General features: G+C 36.4%; 1 protein-coding gene across 2 annotated transcripts in view; it reads right to left on the bottom strand.

Annotated features, from left to right (window-relative positions):
• Positions 1-21950, bottom strand: part of CTSS (cathepsin S) — a 328334-nt gene that overhangs the window by 175989 nt on the left and 130395 nt on the right. The window lies entirely within an intron of this gene.

Here is a 21950-nt window from a genome sequence, read left to right as displayed (position 1 = left end):
GAAATCTTTAGGACAGAGAGCAGAAACTACATCGGAAGGCAACAATGATGATTTTTTTGGAGACACCAGTTCCATGCAGATTGGAGGGACTAGCCAATTAATCTACACCACAGTCCAAATACTTTCCAACATAACAGAAAAGGAAAAGAGGCAGGAGCCGTGGAAGGAAGAATTAGAACTGAGTCATATTGCTGACCTGTATACAACTATATTCCGTGAAGGTAATAATTTTAAGGTTTTCAATTAAAGTTCAATAGATTTGACCGGAGGACATTTCAGTCTGTTTGAAAAAGGATTCACTTTTGTTCAGCCTTCAAGATGGACATAGCTAACATCTTGATTAAGTTAAAACTTTTCACTTGTAAGATGAAAATTCAGCTTATATTTCCACCTATGCCAATTTTAATCAAGATATTTGCAAAAGAAAGAGCATTTTTAATCCTACATGCTACCCTCTACTGTTAGTTTTTGAGGAAAACTAAGAAAAAACAAATAAGACAAGCTTACAACATGAACAAAAGGTTTTTCTGTAAATTCCCTTCTGCAGAGAAATCTGTCTTATTTGATCTTACTCAAGACAGGGGGGGGGGGTAGGGTAATGAAACCAGATGGGGGAGGTCTTATTAATGGACAAGACTGACTATTCCTGTAAAATGTTACAGATCTTCAGTAATGATTTGTTTTATGAGAAAGTTTCCTGTAACATGATTAATATTGCTTATGCGAGAATAATTACTTATTTGACTATTTCGACCAGTGACTTATTACAAAGACTACTTTTGATTTTATGACTGTTTTCTAGCTGATTAAATCTTCGTTTTTTTGACATCCTAAAAGTACACAAGAACCATGGCAATCCTCCATTAAGACTAATTCAAAAACTGAACTGACTTCAATTTTTTGCACAACAAGTTGAAGTGTTTGACAACAGTTAACATATATTGTGAGATTCTTAGCATTTTTTATATAGACTTAATTATGTGCCATTTGATGAAAATGTTTTGTTACAGCTGATGTCAATTTATTTACTGTTGGACTGTCCTTGTTTTGGGGGGGTTCCCTAGTTTTGTGTTATAGAAGCTAACACTTGCTCCTTTTGAAGCAGCTAACCTGGCTGACTTGAGATTCTTAACATGGAAAACAGTTTTATTGATTGCTCTGACCTCTGCAAGAAAGGTATCTGAGTTGCAGTCTCTTAAGGTGAGTCAATCTTATCTCATTTTCTACAGAGACAAGGTTTCTTTGAGAACTAATTCTTCTTTTCTTTTCTTTCTTTCCTACCAGTTGAGAGAGGGAGGCTAAGCAATGAGAGGGCATTGCTAGTAAAGGAAGAAATATATGTCCACACCATGGCATAAAAAACGGACAAAAACAAGGGGGGTTGAGTAGCTGCTACAGCAGTGATCATTTGAATATTTACTATTGCAGTTAGTTTACTTAAAAATGTACTATGTTCTTCATATGAATCACTGCTACAGTAACCTTAGTCATGTTGGTAGATTGCCATATCTTAAAATAACATGGAGGTGGAAGGGGAAGACTTAAGGATCTCCTGGTCCTAGTAAAGCCTGTCATAGACCTGGAGAAGAAATGTAATTTATGGTGCTTTGGAAAAGTATGCACAGAGGACCAAGTTGCTGCTTCTAGAACACTTCTATAGACCAAATCTTTCCAAAAAGGCATAGAAGAAGCCAAGGGCCTGGTAGAGTAACACTTGACCCTGTCTGGATTAGTTTTATTGTGATGGGAATAAGAAAAGGTAATAGCATGAGACAGCATTTTGAAAAGAATCTGGTTTGACACAGGTTATCCTTTCTTCATACCTTCACAAGAAATTAACAACTGATCAGTTCTAAAAGATTTGTTCTGTCATGATCTGAGTAGTTGAGTTGTCTGCGGACATCCAGAAAGAAAACAGGAAGATGGATAAATTGCTTAAAGTAAACACGGACACCACTTCAAGTATAAAAGAAGGATTAGTTCTCAAAGAAATCCTGTATCTGTGGAAAATGAGATAAAGCTGACTCACCATAAGAGCTCACAAATAGGATACTCTTTTAGTAAAGGTCAGAGCAATCAGCAAAACCGTTTTGCTTTACTGGAAAAGATCACTAAGGCACTGCCATAGTTACCTGTAAACTGAAGGTGGAACTAGGAATTAAACCTTATACATAATGGGTAAATTAAAACATTTCAAGGCTTTACTAGAAAAGCTCACTCAGACTTTGCCACAGATTGCTGTTAGGGAAAGGTTAATTTGTTTTTGCTTTCTTGTAATTTGTACTGCTTCATTGTCTTTTATTTTGTGTATTGTGGTATATTTTCTTTAGACTGTGTCTTACATTTTATAATGCGGTGGTGGTGCTGCGGTAGCGCTGTCGCCTCACCGAAAGATGTTGTCCTGTTCGATTCTCAGCTAGAGCGTCTACTGTGTGGAGACATGTGTGAATGGGCATACCTTCGTTGAAGGTTGTGCATCAGGGCTGGCAACTCGGCATGTAAAAAGCTACTGCCAATCATTGGCGGGCCGGAGTTCCGCTGTGGCGACCCCTAACCAGGAAAAGCCATAAGACACAACAACAACTGTGTCTTACATTTTATTCTGCTTTCAATTTCTTATTTAAACTAGGAAAAAGACCACAGCTGTGTCTGTTGTGAGTCACTCACAAATTAGAACAGGTCACAATTAAGGTTAATTACCAGTGAACTGAGGTGGAGCTGGGAACTAGACCTATTTTAAGCAGTAAAATAGAAAATTTCAAGGCTTTACTGAAAAAGCTTATTCAGGCTCTGCCATAAATTGCTGTGAGAAAGGTTAATTTGTTTTTGCTTTCTTGTAGTTTGTGTTGCTTTATTATCTATTTCTATTTTACATATTGTGGTGTATTTTCTTTACACCATGTTTTACTTGTATTCTGCTTTCAAGTTCATATTTAAATTAGGAAATAGATCACAACTGTGTTTCTTGGGAGTCAGACAAAAATTAGAATAGGTCAAGTAAAGTTAATTGCATGTGAACTGATGGTGGAACTATGAACTAATACTTCTATTTAAGGAGTAAAATAAAACATTTGAAGGCTTTACTAAAAAGCTCGCTCAGACTCTGCCATATATTGCTGTGATGGAAACGTTATTTGTTTTTGCTTTCTTGCAATTTTCATTCCTTCATTGCCTTCTTTTATTTTGTATATTAATTTATACTTTCATTACACTATGTTTTACTTGTATTCTGCTTTGAATTGCATATTTAAACTAGAAAATATACCACAGCTGTTTCTCTTGTGAGGTACACAGAAATTAGAACAGGTCAATTAAGGTTAATTACCAGTGAACTGAGGCTGGAGCTAGGAACTAAACCTTCAATATAAGGAGTAAAACAGTTCAAGGATTTGCCAGAAAAAAACTAATTCAGACTCTGCTGCAGATTGCTGTGAAGGAAAGGTTAGTTTGTTTGTTGTTTTCTTGTAATTTGTATTCCTTCATTGCCTTCATCTATTTTGTATATTGTGGTGTATTTTCTTTACGCTGTATTTTACTTCTATTCTACTTTCAATTGCATATTTAAACTAGGAAAGAGATCACAGCTGTGTCTGTTGTGAGCCACACAGAAATTAAAATATGTCAATTAAGGGTAATTACCTGTGAATGGAAGGTGGAGGTAGGAACTAAACCTTCAATTTAAAGGAAAAATAAAACATTTCAAGTATTTACTGGAAAAGCTCACTAAGATTCTGCCATAGATTGCTGTTAGGGAAAGGTTAGTTTGTTTTTGTTTTCTTGTAATTTGTATTGCTTCATTGTCTTCTTCTATTTTGTACAGTGTGGTGTATGTTCTTTATACTTCATTTTAATTGAATTCCACTTTCTGCTTTGAATTGCATATTTAAACCAGAAAGACACCACAGTCTCATGTAAGTCAGCCACAGATTAAAACATGTCAATTAATGTTTATTACCTGTGAACTGATGTGGAGCTAGGAACTAAAGCTTCTATTTAGGGGGTAAAATAAAACATTTCAAGGCTTTACTGGAAAAGTTCACTCAAACTGCTGTAGATTGACGTGAGGAACTATTTAGGGAGTAAAATAAAACGTTTCAAGGCTTTACTGGAAAAGCTCATTCAGACTCTGTCGTAGATTGATGTGAAGAAAGGGTAGTTTGCTATTGGTTTCTTATAATATGTATTGCTTTATTACCTTCTTCTAGTTTATATATGTTGATGTATTTTCTATCCAGTGTGTTATTCTGCTTTCAACTGCATATTGGAAAGAGACTATAGCTGTGTCTCTGGTGAGTCACACAGCAATTAGAACAGCTCAATTAAGGTTAATCACTTGTGAACTGAGCGTGGAGCTAGGAACTATGCATTCTATTTAAGGAGTAAAATAAATAATTTCAATGATTTACTGGAAAAGCTCAGTCAGACTCTGCCATAGATTGCTGTGAGGGAAAGGTTGGTTTGATTTTGTTTTCTTGTAATTTGCATTGCTTCATTGCTTTCTTCTGTTTTGTATATTATCATGTATTTTCTTCATACCATGTTTTACTTGTATTCTGCTTTCAACTGCATATTCAAACTAGGAAAGAGACTGCAGCTGTGTCTCTTGTGAGTCACTCTCAAATTAGAAGAGATTAGGTTACTGAACTCAAATTTACTTTCATATACGAGTCTTTTTATAAAGAGTTGAGGAAACATAAGTGTAGGCTGATTGGCAAATTTGTTAAATCACAAATATCAGATTTTATAACTGAGACTACAACAGAAATGGTAGACTAGAAAAGAGCAATAAGTAGAGCATGTAAAGCAATATTAGATTTGATTGAGAATACAGTACAATATAAAATTAAAAAAGAACGGTGTAAACAATTCAACAGAAATATTATAGATCAGGGGTGTCCAACCTTTTCAGTTGCAAGGTCCGCATTGAGTCAACAGAAATGGTCTGGGGGCAAACGGCAAGTGAGGACCAAAAAAAAAAAAAAATTAAAAAAAAGGTCAGGTTTATGCGGTCTAATGTGGCTGTATTGTAGGTGAATTTGAACAATAAATAAATTAATAAATACATAATAATGCCCTAAAATTCAATATCTCATTCTAATTATTTAAAAAACAGTTAAATCTAACATCTTAGTAGTTTATTTGTAAAAAAAAATTAACAGGTACAAACCTTTCAATTTGTATGAGATCATACCTGTGATTTTGCTGGTTTCCAAGTCTTCCATCATGTCCTTAATGGCCATATGTTGTCCAAAGCGCTCATGTATTCTTCTGTTTCTAGCTTTGCAATCTGTCCCTGAAATATGGCACTGGCAATATCAGGAATGATGAGACTTTTACTTCTTAAAAAATGAACAATTTTTATTTTTACATTTGTTTCACTGTCACTAACAGATGGTACAACACGTTTAACTTTGGTTCACCCACTTACTGTGGAGACACAAAGAACATGGTAGTATGCCAAAACACACTCCAGTTTTACAAGGTAAACTCACACATGCTGTTTTGCAGTTGCCTCTCCAATCTGCATTTCTCACATTTAAACAAATAAGTGACTTTATAATAAAATAGTAGTGGCAATGTTTATTCGTGAAACCAGTTCACAAGGGTGCAGCCAGGCACAGACCTTTGCAGAATTCAAACTTATTGGTCCTAGTTCTTGTTATACTTAAGTGTCCATATCAGGAGGTTCAGGCTGTCAAGTCAGGATTGTTCTTTTGTGTAGTAGAGTAGACAAACATTATGAGCATAACCTTTTTAATGTGAAGACTGAGCTTGTCTTTTTGATACCAGTGCGTCTATATCGGGTTTGATAGATGTAGTGGCGATGCGAAGAGTATTTTCAAGATGCTCATCTGAAATTTTTCTTCTGATTTTATTTTTTGTATGCTTCATACGAGAAAAAAACTGCTCGCAAATGTATGTACTCCCCAACAGAGATGTCATGAACAGGGCATGTTCGTGAAGTGATGGATATTTTTCTTTGGGTAGGTATAACTTATAAAAGTCAAATAAAGATGCTTGCAGAAATTTTTCTTTAAGTTGCATATCTGACTGCAATTCTATGCATTCCAATTGCAGGTTTGCAGGCAACATGTCGATGTCAACTGAGAATGGAGTAGCAAATATGCTGAACTGTTGTTGGTGCTTTCTAAAATCTTGAAATCTGCTCTCAAACTCCTGTGCTAAACTATTAATTAATGCCGCATATTTTTCAGTATTTGCATGGCTTTGCTCAGACAGTGTTACAAAGTGAATGAAGCTATTGTTCTTAATCTGACTGTGCCACAATTTCAGTTTCATTTCAAATGCCGTCACTGTTTGAAACATGTCATTTATTAATAGATTTTCCCCTTGGAGGCGCAAGTTCAGGTAGTTTAAATGAACAGTGATGTCTACTAAGAAGGCTAAATCAGCCATCCAGCTTGCACTTTCAAATTCAGGTACAGGCTTTCCTTTTAACTCCATAAAGGACTTTATTTCATCTCGTAAGTCATAGAAGCGTTTCAGCATTTTTCCATGACTTAACCACCTCACTGCAGTAAAGTACAAGATGTCTCCATAGGTAGATTCCAAAGTAGTCAGAAACTCCTGAAACTGGCGGTGATTTAATCCTCTGGATCTTATAAAATTTATTGTTTTAACAACAACATTCATAACATTTTCCATTTTTAAAGTCTGTGCAGACAAATTTTCTTGATGTATAATGCAGTGGTACTTCATGAAACGCACATTACTGATCTGTTTTGCATCTTCTTCCATCAGTGTTGTTAGTCCTTCCCTCTTTCCAACCATAGCTGGAGCACCGTCAGTTACTATGCCAGACAGGTTTGTGATGGTCAAGGAAAATCTTGCCAGTGTTTCTTTTACTGCCTTGTACAGATCAGCAGACTTTGTTGTGTCTTTCAGTGGAACCATACAGGCCAGTTCTTCAGTAATATTGAAATCGTTGTCAACACCACGAATAAATATGGCAAGTTGTGCCATATCTGTAACATCAGTGCTGTCATCCAAAGCTATGGAGTAATACTTGAAAGTTGCACACCGAGATTCCAACGTATTTTCAATAGATTTGGCTATATCTTCCACACGCCTTGCGATTGTCTGGTGTGATAAACTGATTTTCGAAAATTCTGATTTTTTTTCAGGGCAAATTATGTCTGCTACACTTTCAAGGCATTCTTTAACAAATTCACCATCTGCAAATGGCTTGGATTTTTTCGCAATTAAATTTGCTACAGCATAACTTGCCTTCAGTAAAGAATCCGGTTGAGTAGCTGATTTTCGAAACAGCTGTTGTTGAAATGTAAGACTTTTTTTTAATTCTGATATTTTCTGTTTACGGGACACTCCTTGCAATTCACTTAATTTGGGGTGCATTTGAATATAATGCCTTTTCAAATTGTAGTCCTTGAAAACGGATACCACTTCTCTGCACACAAGACAAAGTCCTTTGTTGTGCGATTCAACAAAGAAGTACTCATCAGTCCATTTTTCCTGAAAGACTCTTCTTTCATCCGCTATCTTGCATTTCACGGTTTTGGTTTGACCAGGTGCAGAAGCCATGTGAAAAGTAAAAAAGGAGTAACTTAACTACTTTATTCCTAGTTATATAATTTTTAAAACAATGGCTAACAATTTACATTAAAAAATAAGGAAATAAAAATTAAAACTGTCCATACTTGTAGTAGTATATGTTAATGGTGTTCAAGGGATCATTTCACATCTGCAAAATAACACAAAAATATCCCTGGGGTGAATTTACAGTTACCCATCCAGTTGGGCAGATTACATATGAGGAGGGCCAGTGAGGCACTTTGTTTCATTTGTAGTACTAATGCCATTAGTCTTCAAAACACCCATTACGCATAAAGCACATCACATTTACTGTGACTGTTGGTCTGTACTCTGTGCCAGTAATACTGGGCATTTTGAAAAGTTCTTCATAATTCATGAAATTCAGATGGACTGCGATAGAGCTATGAACATGTATGGTTAGCTGCATGTAATCAACAGTTTCTTACTGCTACAAGCAGCTTTCAATGACATAATCAGAGCTGTACCATCAAGTTTCAAGTTAAATACTGTGTACTTTGCATGCTACCCAAGAAAAGTCATTCACTTGCAATGAAAAAAACTGGCACACACTGACACTGTCATTAATTCACTACTACTGTACTACCAATTCACACTGCGAAAACCACTCCAGCCGTCCAAAGTAGGTAAAATGTCAACATTAGCATCCCTACAGTATTACAATCCATAAAATTAAGCCAACAAATTTGCAATAAAGTAAAGAATTCACATCACTGACTTAATAAAACAATTCTGAATAAGAGGGTCTCACCCAAACAAATGACTGGTGCCATACACATGACCGCAAGCCGAATGCCAACAAATGCATCATCATCCCTTTTGGGCCAAAGTTTTGGGTAAAGCGGTTGTGAGGCTGCCAGCCCAGCTAGATGTTATTTTGTACAATGTACATAATTCTGTGTGTCATTTTTGAATATTAATATGCTTCCTATGCTTGTCTTACAAATGTAAAAAAACTATACATATGTGTATATTAAACTATTGGTGCAGAAGTGTGTGTTGAACTGTATGTTCTGTACTGAGCTTCAAGAATGTAACCAGTGTACCCTGCTGGGAAAGAACAGAAATGTGTGTATTGTAACTATACCTATGCAGATGTGTGCTGTAAGGTAGAAGTTGGAACATAAAGAGTTAAATTTGACAACACTAAGAACAGAAGTGAATTGTTTTATAACTGTCTGTATTGATAGAGAAGGAGTTTTGCCAAATGCTAGGTAACAAATTAAGTGAATTGTTTTATGACTGTGTTATCTCATCAACAAGACAGGATGTCTACACTGCAGCCAGAAGTTCTTTTGTGTGGAAACAGACAAAATGACAGGTTTCAAATGTAAAACTGTTTACTACTGTTTTATGACTTCCAGTTCCAGGGCTTAGGCCAGCGGCCTTAGGCACATTTCTGAGAGATAAGTAACCTCTCTTAGGGACAGATTGCAATATAGCAAGATTAGTAGATGTTTTCTGTATTTTGAGACTGTCCTGCAATATTTTTTAACATATTTCCTGCAATTCTGAACTGTGTCACTTTATTCATTGAGTTATTGAATATTGTCTTATTCTTTTTATTGTTTATTATTAAATATATTTAAAAACCTTTTAATTGTGGCTGCTTTGTTTATTTAAGTATTTTTTGTCATAATGCCTTGTTGTGTATGTAATTTGCACTCATGATGCTTACTTCAGTAATTGCAACAGGCAATTGTGAAATTCAGGAATGCTTCAAACACTTCAAGCACGAATGCATTGAGATGTTCACAGACTAGCTTACATAGTCAGTTAACAGACAGACATGCAGACAGATACCTACTGGAAAAGGCCACAATCAATATATATTATATACATATTGACCTCAGTTTCATATTAGTTTGATGGACGTTCACTAGACTACAGATTTTAACACCCCTTTCTTTTGAGTCATTTTGCCTAGTATAGACAGCACTGAGGAATAACCAATGGAACAGTATAACAAACTGAAATATTGTAATGAATTATTCAGACTGTATAATTACCAAGTAATTTTACAAATGAGTCAGCATAGTTCAATTAGGGTTACCACCTGTCCCACTTTGCGAGGGACAGTCCCTCTTTGGGCAGTTGTGTCCTGACAAAAAAGTTAAAAAATGGCAAATGTCCTGAGATTTTATCTGCCTAAGCAGCAGACACCTCCAAAGCAGACACCCAAGCAACCGCTACCCAAAAACAAAACACGTGCAACACATATCTCACAAAGCCAGTGTACCGAGCAGTCACAGCCCTTAAGACTAAACAACACACCTGATACACTTGTAATAGGTGACTATCGTTAGGCACACTGACGTCCCGCTCACCAGGCTGAACAAGGAGAGGGTCACGGTGAGCAGCCTGTCGGGCGCTAGGATCCGCCACATAACACAAGCACTCAGGTCACTGCAAGGCAAGTACAAATATGACTCAGTCATTGTCCATGCTGGTGTGAATGACCTGAGACGTACCTCCCTGGACTACATGAAAAGAGACATAAAGGAGCTCTCTGAGCATGTAGACCAGGCTGGTATGACCCTGCCCTTGAGTAGCATCTTACCCTCACCAGGCCCATAATTGAGTACAATGCCCCTTTTGGGATGGACCTTACCAGACACCTGCAGCAATTGGAAAGACCCCAAAAGTACCTCACCAAGAGGATCAAAGGGCTCAAACAGATGCCATATGCTGCCCGGTTAAAGAAACTCCAGCTCTACTCAGTGGCATACCGCCTGTTCAGAGGCAATCTGTGCCTGACGTATAAAGCCATGTCCAACCAGGAATTAATGGACATGCTGGACCTCAGAAAATCCAAATCCCATCGAGCTACGCACTCGAGAGACTTGAACCTCAGCACTGAAATAAATAGGACATGCTGGAGGGACAAATTCATAACCCAGAGGCTCCCTTCACTCTGGAATAAAATCCCAGTCCAGGTTAGGCAGAGTCCCTCATTGACTCTCTTCAAGAGGAATCTTGATGAGTGGATGGGCGATCGTAGGTTTACCCCGGGTATCATTTCTGTGTCACTGTTAGACAGAGGCACAGTATACTAACCTCGAAAAAGGGCATAGCAAAATAAATTTAAAATGGGTGGTGAAAGCCAAACACATTCTGGCTAGGCTTATAAATGCGCTAGGGCAGATAGCCTAGTTATTAACCTATGAACCCACCTTAGTTAGGGCAAAATGGGAGGAGGGGTAGTAATATGCTGGAGGGAGTCACTTTGGCAGAGACTGTTTCACTTGTGTAATATGCTTATATTTATTAATGACTAATATTCACACCTCCTAATTAGACCGTGGTGGTGGTGCTGCGGTTGTGTGTTGCTGTCTGGTTCAATTCTCAGCTATAGCGTCTTCAGTGTGGAGACATGCGTGAATGGGCGTACCTTCGTTGAAGGTTGTGCATCAGGGCTGGTAACTCGGCACATAAAAATCAACTACCAATCTTTAGCAGACTGGAGTTCCGCTGTGGTGACCCCTAACCAGGAAAAGCCAAAAGACACTAGTGACTACAACAACATTCACATCTCCTAATTGTGTATTTTCCTTTTCTACTCCACTATCAGACAGGAATTAAAATTGGTCCAAATAACAATGTATTCTGTATTTATCCACAATTCAGTTTTATCCTGCAGCTATTTCCTTATTGTCATTCAGACACACACATTGATTACTCTCATCTGTTACCTCCATTTTCTATGTCCTGTACCAAAATTCTTCCTAGTATAACTACATTTACGTGCCAAATACAAACATTTTGTTATAAAATAAAAGTAACTATCCCCAGAACATTGTTGTGGTCCAAATGACAAGAACCCCTTCCCTCCAAAAAGACTGTTTGTACTCTATCAGAAACGTTTGCAATATCGACCTGAAACATAAACATCACACTCAAATTGCTTAGCCAACTTTACAATTCCCACAAACAGTAGAAATCTATCCGTTAACACTGTATTAGAAAAAAATATTAATGTTTTGTGTCTGTCTCCCACTGTCTACTCTTCTTTTTCTTTGAGGTTACTTTATTTCTTCACCCCCTCCCCTTCTGTTACAGTACATTCATTTCCATCATCGTAAGTCTCATTAGCCAGGACAGAAGAGAAATCTGATGCTTACTTTTTGGCTTTGGCCACACTCTTCACAAGTTAAGTAAGGACAAGTTTGCTTAAATATCCTGTTTTACACAAAGAAAGCAGCCCTTTATTTTTTAAGACACAACTACTATAATGCATGAAAAGTTTGATTATCGAGGTGTTTTAAATTTTCACTACAAACAACTCCACATTACCTTCCCAGACCCAAGTCCAAAAATATTTTCTGAAAACTGTGCACAGCTTTACAATGTAGTTGTATCAATTATGCCGAAAAACAATGCAAACCATACAACCAAAAAACACACAACACTTGCAGGAAATGATACATTTTCTTTTTACTAGTTGTTTTATGCTTACAGACATACTGTGTACTATAACTAATACAATCATGCTCCCTGAATCCATCAGTCCTGTAATTCTTTCCCCTCTTCTCTCTGCCACATTGCATTTGACAAGTTTAGTAACAGCACAGTCGCAGATTCTATCTACAGTTCTAGTGCTTAGAAATCCAGCATTGTTACATTCTCCAGACATTATTTTTTGTACACTTTGCAAGCTAACAGTAATAGTTCTTAAAGGTATAATATTGCTGTCTCTATTTGTGTTGTACCTGGCTATATGTTCTTTTCTATAACTTTAAAATAAATCAGCTTAGTTAACTTTTTTTCATGTTTGGAGGCAAAGCAGCATAATTAGGAGAAGGTGTTTTTTTTAGTCTTTAAAAATGCAAAGCAGTCACTGTCTGGATTCACTTACTTTCGGAAAGTAAAATACTCCTGTACGTCTGAAATTACTTGTAATTCACCAGTAACTACATGACATGTAGTTGGATAAGGTACACATACTAAAACTAACCCTTGTAGAAGGTCTCCAACCTGTGGTCTGTGCATAATTTTACAGAATAAACAATCTTTTTTTCCCCAGAGACTAGAAAGCTGAAGCATGTTTATTATACTGTACATACAGTTGCTGTGTCCAGCTATCATGACCACTATCCCCCCCCAACATCCACCCCATACCACAAAACCTGATAGGCTTTACCAGATTTCTTGCCCTAAGTGGAAAAAGCCCCAAAAGGACAAATTTTAAAAACTGCTCTTATAAACTTAGAAAGTTGCAATAACAGGATTTGAGTTAGGATGCATTTTCTGAAGTCCTCTTACAAACAAAAAAAAATGCAGAACTTTTCTCACTTCAGCCAGTATCTCCATCAACAGTTAAGAAACTATTCCAACATTAAAATTAAGCTCACTAGCTCCAGATAATTTCTTAGTGTGAGTTCTCTATTATAAAGCTGTTTATATAGCAAATCTTATGAGATTCTTATGAATCACTTTATAACTGACTCATACATCCATAAACGATATATAAACATTCATGTTATCCCCATTCACAAGAAGGAACATGACTCAAATTATCAAATTTCCCCATTGCTACATTATCATTACTTGCAAAGGTTGCAGAAAGATGCATATGTAAACAGATCATCACTTTTTAACAGAAAAGAATATGTTATTCTTAATACAACACAGCTTTACACCAACCCATTGCACTGAATCTGCCCTAGTAGCATTCCAAAACACCATCAACCAGAATCATAATAAAGGACAAAAACCTTGACCATTGCTAAGGATACATAATATCAAAAACTAGTTATGCTTGAGCTTTATTATATTGTGAATTATGAGTCATCGGAGGTATATTCTCAAATACCTTCATGCAAATCTTTGCTCAGATGCAAAAACTAATTTAGCCTTCATTTTTGAAGTACTGAGGAGTGTGGATTGAAATATGTAACTTAACTTAACCAATAACATGAAATTCTGGAATTAAAATTTGAGTCATGGAGGCAACAACACAAAACACACCATTTCTAGGCACATAGTTGAATTATCCTGGCTAACAAATTAAATGAATGAATGAATGAATGCTTAAACTCACCCCAAAGATAATGCTATAAGGGTGATATGTAAATATGTGAGTGTGTGGTGTGTGGTGTGTGATATGTAGCATGGTATGGGGGACCGTTTGCAGTAAGTCCTGCTATCAACCTTGGTTGCTTTTCAGATGGTAAGGAAAACTGTGCATAAATGAATAAATAAATGAATGCAGTTTGTTTAGAAAAGAGAAAATTCATGCAGCTCCACCCTCCTTTCAGCTGCTGTTCCATCCTTATGCTTTTGTCATATACATAGTAAAAAGTAAGCTTATTGCATTTGGCTAAATAGAAAAGATCTCCGATTCTTTTGCAGTGTTGGTCTGATAAAATGGCTTACTAGTGTATCAACATAATCCAAGATGTAACAGTTACATAGAAAATTGCATGATACTGACATCAGGTTTGTTCTGCCCCTCGCAGTGGTGCTATCTTTATTTTACTGACTGGTGTACACTTACAATGCATCAAATTAAAATAGTTTTTTCTTCATGTTGTATTGGCTCATTACATACTGAAGGTTATTTAGTTTTGGGATTGTGGAGGGAGGTAGTAAATATATTGTAGTGAGATGCAGAGTGTGTGTGTGTGTGTGTGTGTGTGTGTGTGTGTGTGTGTGTGTGTGTGTGTGTGTGTGTGTGCGCATTTCTTTCCCTGAGAAACACCTTTAATTACGTGATATAGCTCCTCACCATAAATACCAACAGAGCATTGCATGTTAAAATGAAATTTCCTAAAATTATGCATATAAGAGTTTTGATTATTGTGCCGAAGAATTATTATTCTATTAAGTTTGAAAAAATCAGTGAACTATTTTATGCTTAAGTACAAAATGAGTGATAAAACTCCTGCACATAATATTAATTATCATGACCCCACCCTGTCTCATAATTAGAATATTAAGTAGAATATTCAAGATGTTTGGTACTGTGAAACCAAAGGAATTGCCGGAATTGCCACCATAAAATGTTTTTACAAAAACAGCAGTTAACAAAGTTTGACCTTCAAGCCAGTGAAATAGTTGAAATAATTATGATGATACTGTGAATAACTTAAAATAATACAGAACATATGTTGTTAGGTTTCCTCTCCCAACATAATTGGTAAACAAGTGAATAACACTTCTGCTTCATTAAGAACAATTATAGTTTTTTCAATGACTAAAAGAATTCCTTATGTTTATTATAGACTTTGAATACAAGCAAATGCCATGCGTTGTCACTAATTTTTAAATAACCAAGGAAAGTAGACATTTTTTCTCTTACTCTCACTGTATCACACTGAGATACTTACACATATGCAAACAAACAGACTCACACAGACACACACACACACACACACACACACACACACACACACACACACACACACACACACACACACACACACACACTTCCCTCACAGTGTTTCTTCACTCCCTTATTTTTTGTTTCACTTCTTCTTTCACACGGCTGCCTAGTTTGCTTGTAAGCCTATTTTAATTTAATTTTGGATGTAAGAGAAACTTGAAGGATCCTTCACTGTAACGTAAATTAAATGGGCAGATCTACTGCCATTATTCGCTCTCTATATAAAATATTTTTTGTTAAAAAAGTTTCTGAAGAAAATCCAGATTTAATTTGGAACATCCAAGTAATAATAGAATACATATGTGCAAGGCATGCTTATTTCAACATGTTGCAGAAAGGAAATCACAGGAATGACAGTATATAACTAGTAGTTAAAAAAAAAATAATCTGTCCACTTTAAACTCACAAAATTACTTACCTTACCTTTTGTAGTGTAACTGTAGTCAGTGTGTACTCCGAAATAAAATAAATCCTCTCTCCACGATCTTGCTCCTTCCTTCAGCTTTACCAGAACTATAAAAAATGACCGAACGGGGTTTTCGCGCATGCGCAAACCAGCGAAACGATGCTGGTATGAAAAAACGTGAAAAAACAAAAGTTGGCGCATGCGCAGAACAGCAAAAGTACGCGAACGTGTAAACACACGGAAAAAAAGTTAAATTAAAATTAAATTTAAATTTAAGGGTCGCGGGCCGCATGGAAGAGCTCTGAGGGCCGCATGCGGCCCGCGGGCCGCGGGTTGGACACTCCTGTTATAGATGATCAGTGGATGAAAATGTGTCTTATCCCTAGATGTGCAACTAAATTAAGAACATTTAGAATTTTGTAGGGGAATGTTTACGTAAGTACTTTTATACTCTAATGAGATTTGAAAAAGAAAATTCCCCCAGACAACAGACATATGTTGAAGATGCAATAGTTCAGAAAAAATATTTTTGGGAGCATATATTATAGGATTATATGAAGTTGCGTCAGTGCAAAAATTAATTTAGCAATATGATAAGCCTTATACTTGGAAGGTAATTTAACCTCAGTATAAAGATGTTCTTGTTGAATGGTGTAATATATCATGTACTAAAGAGTTGAAACCATTGTTATTTTTAGTGTTGATAGTGGCCAAGAACGTTGTAACTAGAAAATGGAAAACCAAAGACAAACCTTCAATAAGTGAGGTAAAAATAAGTATGGAGATTAAAAATATGGAACTGAGAGCTGTTAAAGATTAGAAACACAACTCCCTGGTAAATAAAAATCGGCTATAATGGATTCTATAATGGAAATTGAGCTTGAAGAGAACATTGATGTGGAACAAATTACCAAAACATAGATCTATTTAAAGAAAGGAAGGAGTAATACAAGGAATGGAGCTACTGGTCCAATTATGACTTGTAACAGACTGATAATAAAACAATATGGTTAATCATCAATACCTGATCTCAAGTTATATTGTAAATAGTTAACTTCATAGGTTCATAGGTGTGTACTAGGCTAATGGCCCTGTAACCTTTACAAGCCTAGTCCATAGGATTACCCTGGCATCGTGCCATCCAACATTAGTTCCCAGTGCCTCTGTCCAGTAGAGCCACTGGAGTGATCCTCGGTGTGAATTTTCTATTTCCCATTTACTCATCAAGATTTTTCTTGAAGAGGGCCAGTGAGGTGCTCTGTTTGACATGCATGGGAAGTCTATTCCATAGCATGGGCAGTCTCTGCGTTATGAACCTGTCCCTCCAGCATGTTCTGTTGATTGTGGTAGCAATCTTATGTGTTTGAATTTTTTAAGGTGCAATTTTAAATCAATCTGGAGAATAAGATTAGATAATATTGCTGGTTGTGATGTACAGATATTTATGCTTGCAAATGACAAGGTATTGAAAGTTAAATGTAAGCACTGAGCAAGAGACTAGTTTATTAGCATTACATAAATGCATGATTATAAAAAGGTTGTATTATCAAGCAGTGCCAAAATAGCGAGTGTACTATGCATTGGATTGCACAATATGTAAATATGAAACTGTGATCATAAAAAAAGAAAGAGGTACTAGTACAATTCTCTTTGAATCTGAACACAAAAATGTCCTTCTAAATGCCAGCACCTGCCATTGCCAAGATCCTACTTAACCCCCCACTCCCTTCACTTATACCTCTTTGCGAGCTCTCATATTGCTACCTAAACTGTATTCATTAACTCTGTTCTGAAACTTATGACTTTCAATCCACTTCTTACAATAATTTCTTGTGCTCTGAAGACAGCAGCAATACCAGTTATATTTGTCTCTCATCTACATACATCTTCTTACATAATATCAAGCTAATTCTAATGTGTAACCTCAGTTGTGTGAGGGCAGCCGCAGTGGTGCAGCAGTTAGCATTGCCACCTCACAGCAAGAGGTTCTCTGGTTTGATCTTTGGCTGGGGTGCCTTCTGTGCAGAGTCTGCATGTCCTCCCTGTGGTCGTGTGGGTTTCCTCCTGGTGCTCCGGTTTCCTCCACATCCCAAAGACATGCTGTAGGGGAATTGGGCACTCTAAATTGGCCTTAGGTGTGAGTGCATGCGTGTGTGCCTTCTGTGGAAGGTTGGGCGCCGGGCTGGCAACTCAACACCGTAAAACTCCACTGCCAATCATGATCGGACAGGTGATCTGCTGTGGCGACCTCTAACCGGGAAAAGCCGAAAGAAGAGGAAGAACCTCAGTTGTGTATACTCATTTGTAGTTCTGCCTGTAATTACTATATAACATTTTTTATAAGACTGTAATTTATTTTTCTTTCTACTCTGTCCAAAATGTGTATTTCCTGTAATGTACATAATTTCTTTTGTAATGTTTCACGAATTGTATTGTATTCTATTGTAAATTGGTGCTTTTCTCCTAGGGTCTCTACTGAAAACTCACTATCTCAGTTGGGCTAACCAGCTTAACAAATGACAAATAAATAAATAAACATAGTAGTATGCCTTTGACATTGGCATGGAACCTGTTTGCCTTCTTTAATTTGTGTGGAGCTTCACATAATTGAATGTATATGAAAAGAATAAACAAGGAAGTAGATGATGTAGTTGTACTCAAGCCTCATAAAAGAGATAGTACTCAGCTGAGACCTTAATACAGTTGTTAAAAGTTACAGACTTTATATCATTAGGAAAAAATGTACCATTTTGTTCTACTGTTAGGAATTTTTTTAATAATAATACATGAACTAGTTAAGCAATAACCAACAACGTGGTGTGGTATATTGAAGATTTACCCACATTGGTGTGGTTTAATCATGAGGGTGAAGCCCAAGTGATTAAACAAAGGCAACAGTAGGTAAATCTTCAATATACCACAACCACGGAGTTGGTTATTGCTATTATACAATGACATTATTTAAGAAAAAAAAATACTTACTTTTCTTAAATAATGTCTTTGTATAACAATGGATTACTGTTCTTCTGATGGTTGTGGTATGCTGTTTCTTCATTTTGATGTACTGCGCATGCGTATGGGACTTGCGTTCCCACACATACCCAGTACATCAATGCTTTGAAACAGAAGCAACGGAGAAAAGAAAGTCTCCGTTTTCTCTCTCTCTTTTTTTTTTTTTAATTGTAAAATAAAAAAAAGGTTTTGGGGCACTTTATACCAACGGGAAAAAGTCTGGGCGACTGGACCTTTTTCCGTTGGTATATTGTGGGATTTACAACAGGCATGCTGGTTGGGCTGGCCAATCAGCGTGCATGTTTTTGAATATTAATAGGGAGTCATAGTGTAATAGAAATTATTTCACAGTATGATATGTAATATCTACAGTGCTTGACAAATTTCATTCAGCATTTAAGAGGCTTGTTTAAGAAAGTCATGCATTGTTTTGTGTTAATTGATAAAAATATTGGCAAAACAGAAATATAAAAATATCAGTGCATAAGCTTCTAAAATAGATGGGCCAAGTTTGTATCAGTGAATTACAACAATCCATATGTTAGGGAAGTAGCATTGCATATAATCTGTAGACACATTAAATGAACCATTCCTCATTTACATTTTACATCGTCACTGTTAATAATTGTTATTTGAGTCTGTTTTGTAGTTTTATGCATTCTATTTGTAGTGAATTGTATGGTAACTTTAGCAAGCTCCCAGCAGTTATATAGGTATTGATGCTTAGAAAACTCAGTTTGGTTAGTCTAACATCACCATTTATTATTATTATTCTAACATTGCTAAACATCAGTTATTTAGGCTGTGTGCGTCAAACTTGTTTGCCCTTGAAGAAATGACAGATTAGTGAGGAAGCTTATCCGACCATTTTGTTTGATTCTTATTTATTTGCAGACAACATTTATTTCTACAGGTAAGTATCTATCCATTTTTCATCTCGGTGGCAAAATAAGTGAGTAAGTTGGAGGTTTGTTATTACTAGTTACTTGACTATATTGTTCATGTGTAGGTGTTGGCACTGTTGCAAATGAACAGAACAGATGTTTTATGGCTTTACTGTTGTTATAATGGTGAAGCTAAAAGTTAGGGCGAGGCATTAATTCTTGAATATCTGATGTGCAATTAATTGCATTTTTATGTTCTTTCACTGCATTCATGCTCTTAATTAAAATTAAAAGTTATAGTATCATATTCCTAACATTTGCTGAATCTAGAGCTACTTGATAGTGTATTGAAGTACTGTGAGGTTATACAATATCCCCATAATTGACTTTCTTCATGTCTACTATCATGACTTACTGTATAATCCTATGCAAATTAATTCAACTTCCACTCATTCACAATTATTATTGCTATTAAATATATCTGTAACAAGACTTAATCTCCACCCTGCAAAAAGAGACATTACATTCCGCTTGCTCTGCTTAGTCAAAGCAAGGGAAATACAAATAAATAAATGCATGTGCAAACAAATAAATAAAATAAGACAAAATATGCACACACCCTTGATTCATTGTTTTAATCTGCCTGTCACTGTAGTCTTTGAAACTTCTTCTATCTCAGTTCATACCTGAAAATAACAGTAGATGACTATTGCTTGTCACTGCCAGTATCAGTTCATAGTTCTGTATGTTATTACTTGACAGCTGACTGGGTAGATCATGCTACCCCTTTTCTATAAGGGATTGTGGGGTCAGATATGGAGTGAATTTATTGTTACCCATGTTCTATGATGTGTTTGAAGATGGTTAGTGAGTTACTTTGTTTACTATGAAGGGAATGCCTGTTTCAGAGAAGAAGGATTATTTTGGAGCGGTGTCTTTCCTAGCAACCGGTTTGTTTATGTTTTGGTGTTAGTTTAGTTTGTCTGTATGGATGTTCATGATATTACTGGTTTTACGGGCATGCAGGTCAGAGTGCAGTCCTTATAAGTCTGTACAATACAGAGACAACAAGTGGGCTTTAAGGCATTCTGTGCAGCACATAGAGCTCATGCCCTTGATCTTCTTATTGGAATATGCTAGGTTTTCTTAAGTTGGATCATTGTGTTTGGATGGGTATGCACTGAAAGGAGCATTATATTCTATTAAGGGATTAATAAGGGGGAGGTAGAGAGGGATGATAACATCTACAGACCTAGAGGAAATTCCTTTGGTGATCAGCTGAGTAACGTGGAAAGGAGTTTCTAACAAAAAGTAGATATGCAGTGGTAGAAGGAGAGTTCATTGTCCACAAAAGTGCCTAGCAGTCTGATAACTGTTTTTAGGAAGCTGTCATTAATGTGGTGGATGTATAGACTGTCCTGTTTATTTAATGACACAATACTACACTTTAAGACATTTAGTTTTAGACCATGGTCCTAGCACCATTTGTTTGTACTCTCTCCTGTAGGATCTTGGTGTTTTCTAGAGAGCTGATTATGGCCCCAAGTTTACATAATCTGCAGATTTAGTCAGCTAAAGACCTTTGACATCAGCTTTAATATCAGAGAACTAAATATCAAATAGGAGTCACAATGCTAAGCTTTGGGGGACCACCCCACTAGTAACTTATCTTTTACAGGAGAGTATACCCTGGTTGAACAGCATTGTACAGAATGTGTTTTAGCTACATTTTGCCTTAATTCCCTTTTATCTTTTTGTATGCATTATTTTGCAGTACTTATGTTGTTGTGTCTTTTGGCTTTAGGGGTCGTTCTGGTCCGCTAATGATTGGCAGATAGATTTTTATGTGCCGAGTTGCCAGCCCTGACGCACAACCTTCAACGAAGGTATGCCCATTCACACATGTCTCCACGCAGAAGACGCTGTAGCTGAGAATCGAACCAGACAGCGTCTTACTGTGAGGCGACAACGCTACCTGCAGTACTTATGTGTAGAACAAAAAAAAATAAAAAATCCTAGGGTGATACAGACTTACATTGGAGTTTGAATTACTCCAGGTGGAAAAGTACTAGGCAATGAATGTCCATGATTTGTTCTTGATCCTTAGCTGCAGTGAATGCAAGATATATTAGCACTTTAGACATATAATCAGTCAGTTACATATGTCGATACAAGTATTTTCTGAATATTAAATCATGCCCATAAACAAGGTTTAGTACATTGTCATGTATGCATAAGTCTGACTTCTGTTATAAGTCTTGGGATGTACATTTAAAGTGTTATGCAGGGCATGTAAGATCATCCAACCATAAATCAAGGTTTATCTAAATTATTTTATTTATAAGAGTAAATCAGTTACGCATGGGATACATGTTCTGCATGATTGTTTTCACTTACCTTTCTCCAGGCACAGAAAATTGATTTCACTTTCCTTCCTCCAAAGAGGGCAACACATACGTTCACCATTATCCTAGAAGTTAACTAGGTTCAGTTCTAGGGAGCTAATAGTAAGCTTTTATACTTTATACATACTACATACAAGCAAACTGTAACAACTGATAATTCTTATACCCTTTAGAAAAAATAAATTGAGAAGCATGTCTTGTCTTTCTTACTGATGGCACACAGTAATGTCTTAAGCTCAAAGTGAGACCTTGGGTAATTGTAAAAG

This window comes from Protopterus annectens, chromosome 8.part0 (assembly GCF_019279795.1).
Source record: "Protopterus annectens isolate FY-2018-M chromosome 8.part0, PAN1.0, whole genome shotgun sequence".
Taxonomy (NCBI): Eukaryota; Metazoa; Chordata; order Ceratodontiformes; family Protopteridae; genus Protopterus; species Protopterus annectens.
The sequence above is the reverse complement of the archived record's forward strand: the minus strand, read 5'-3'. Positions and strand labels throughout refer to the sequence as shown.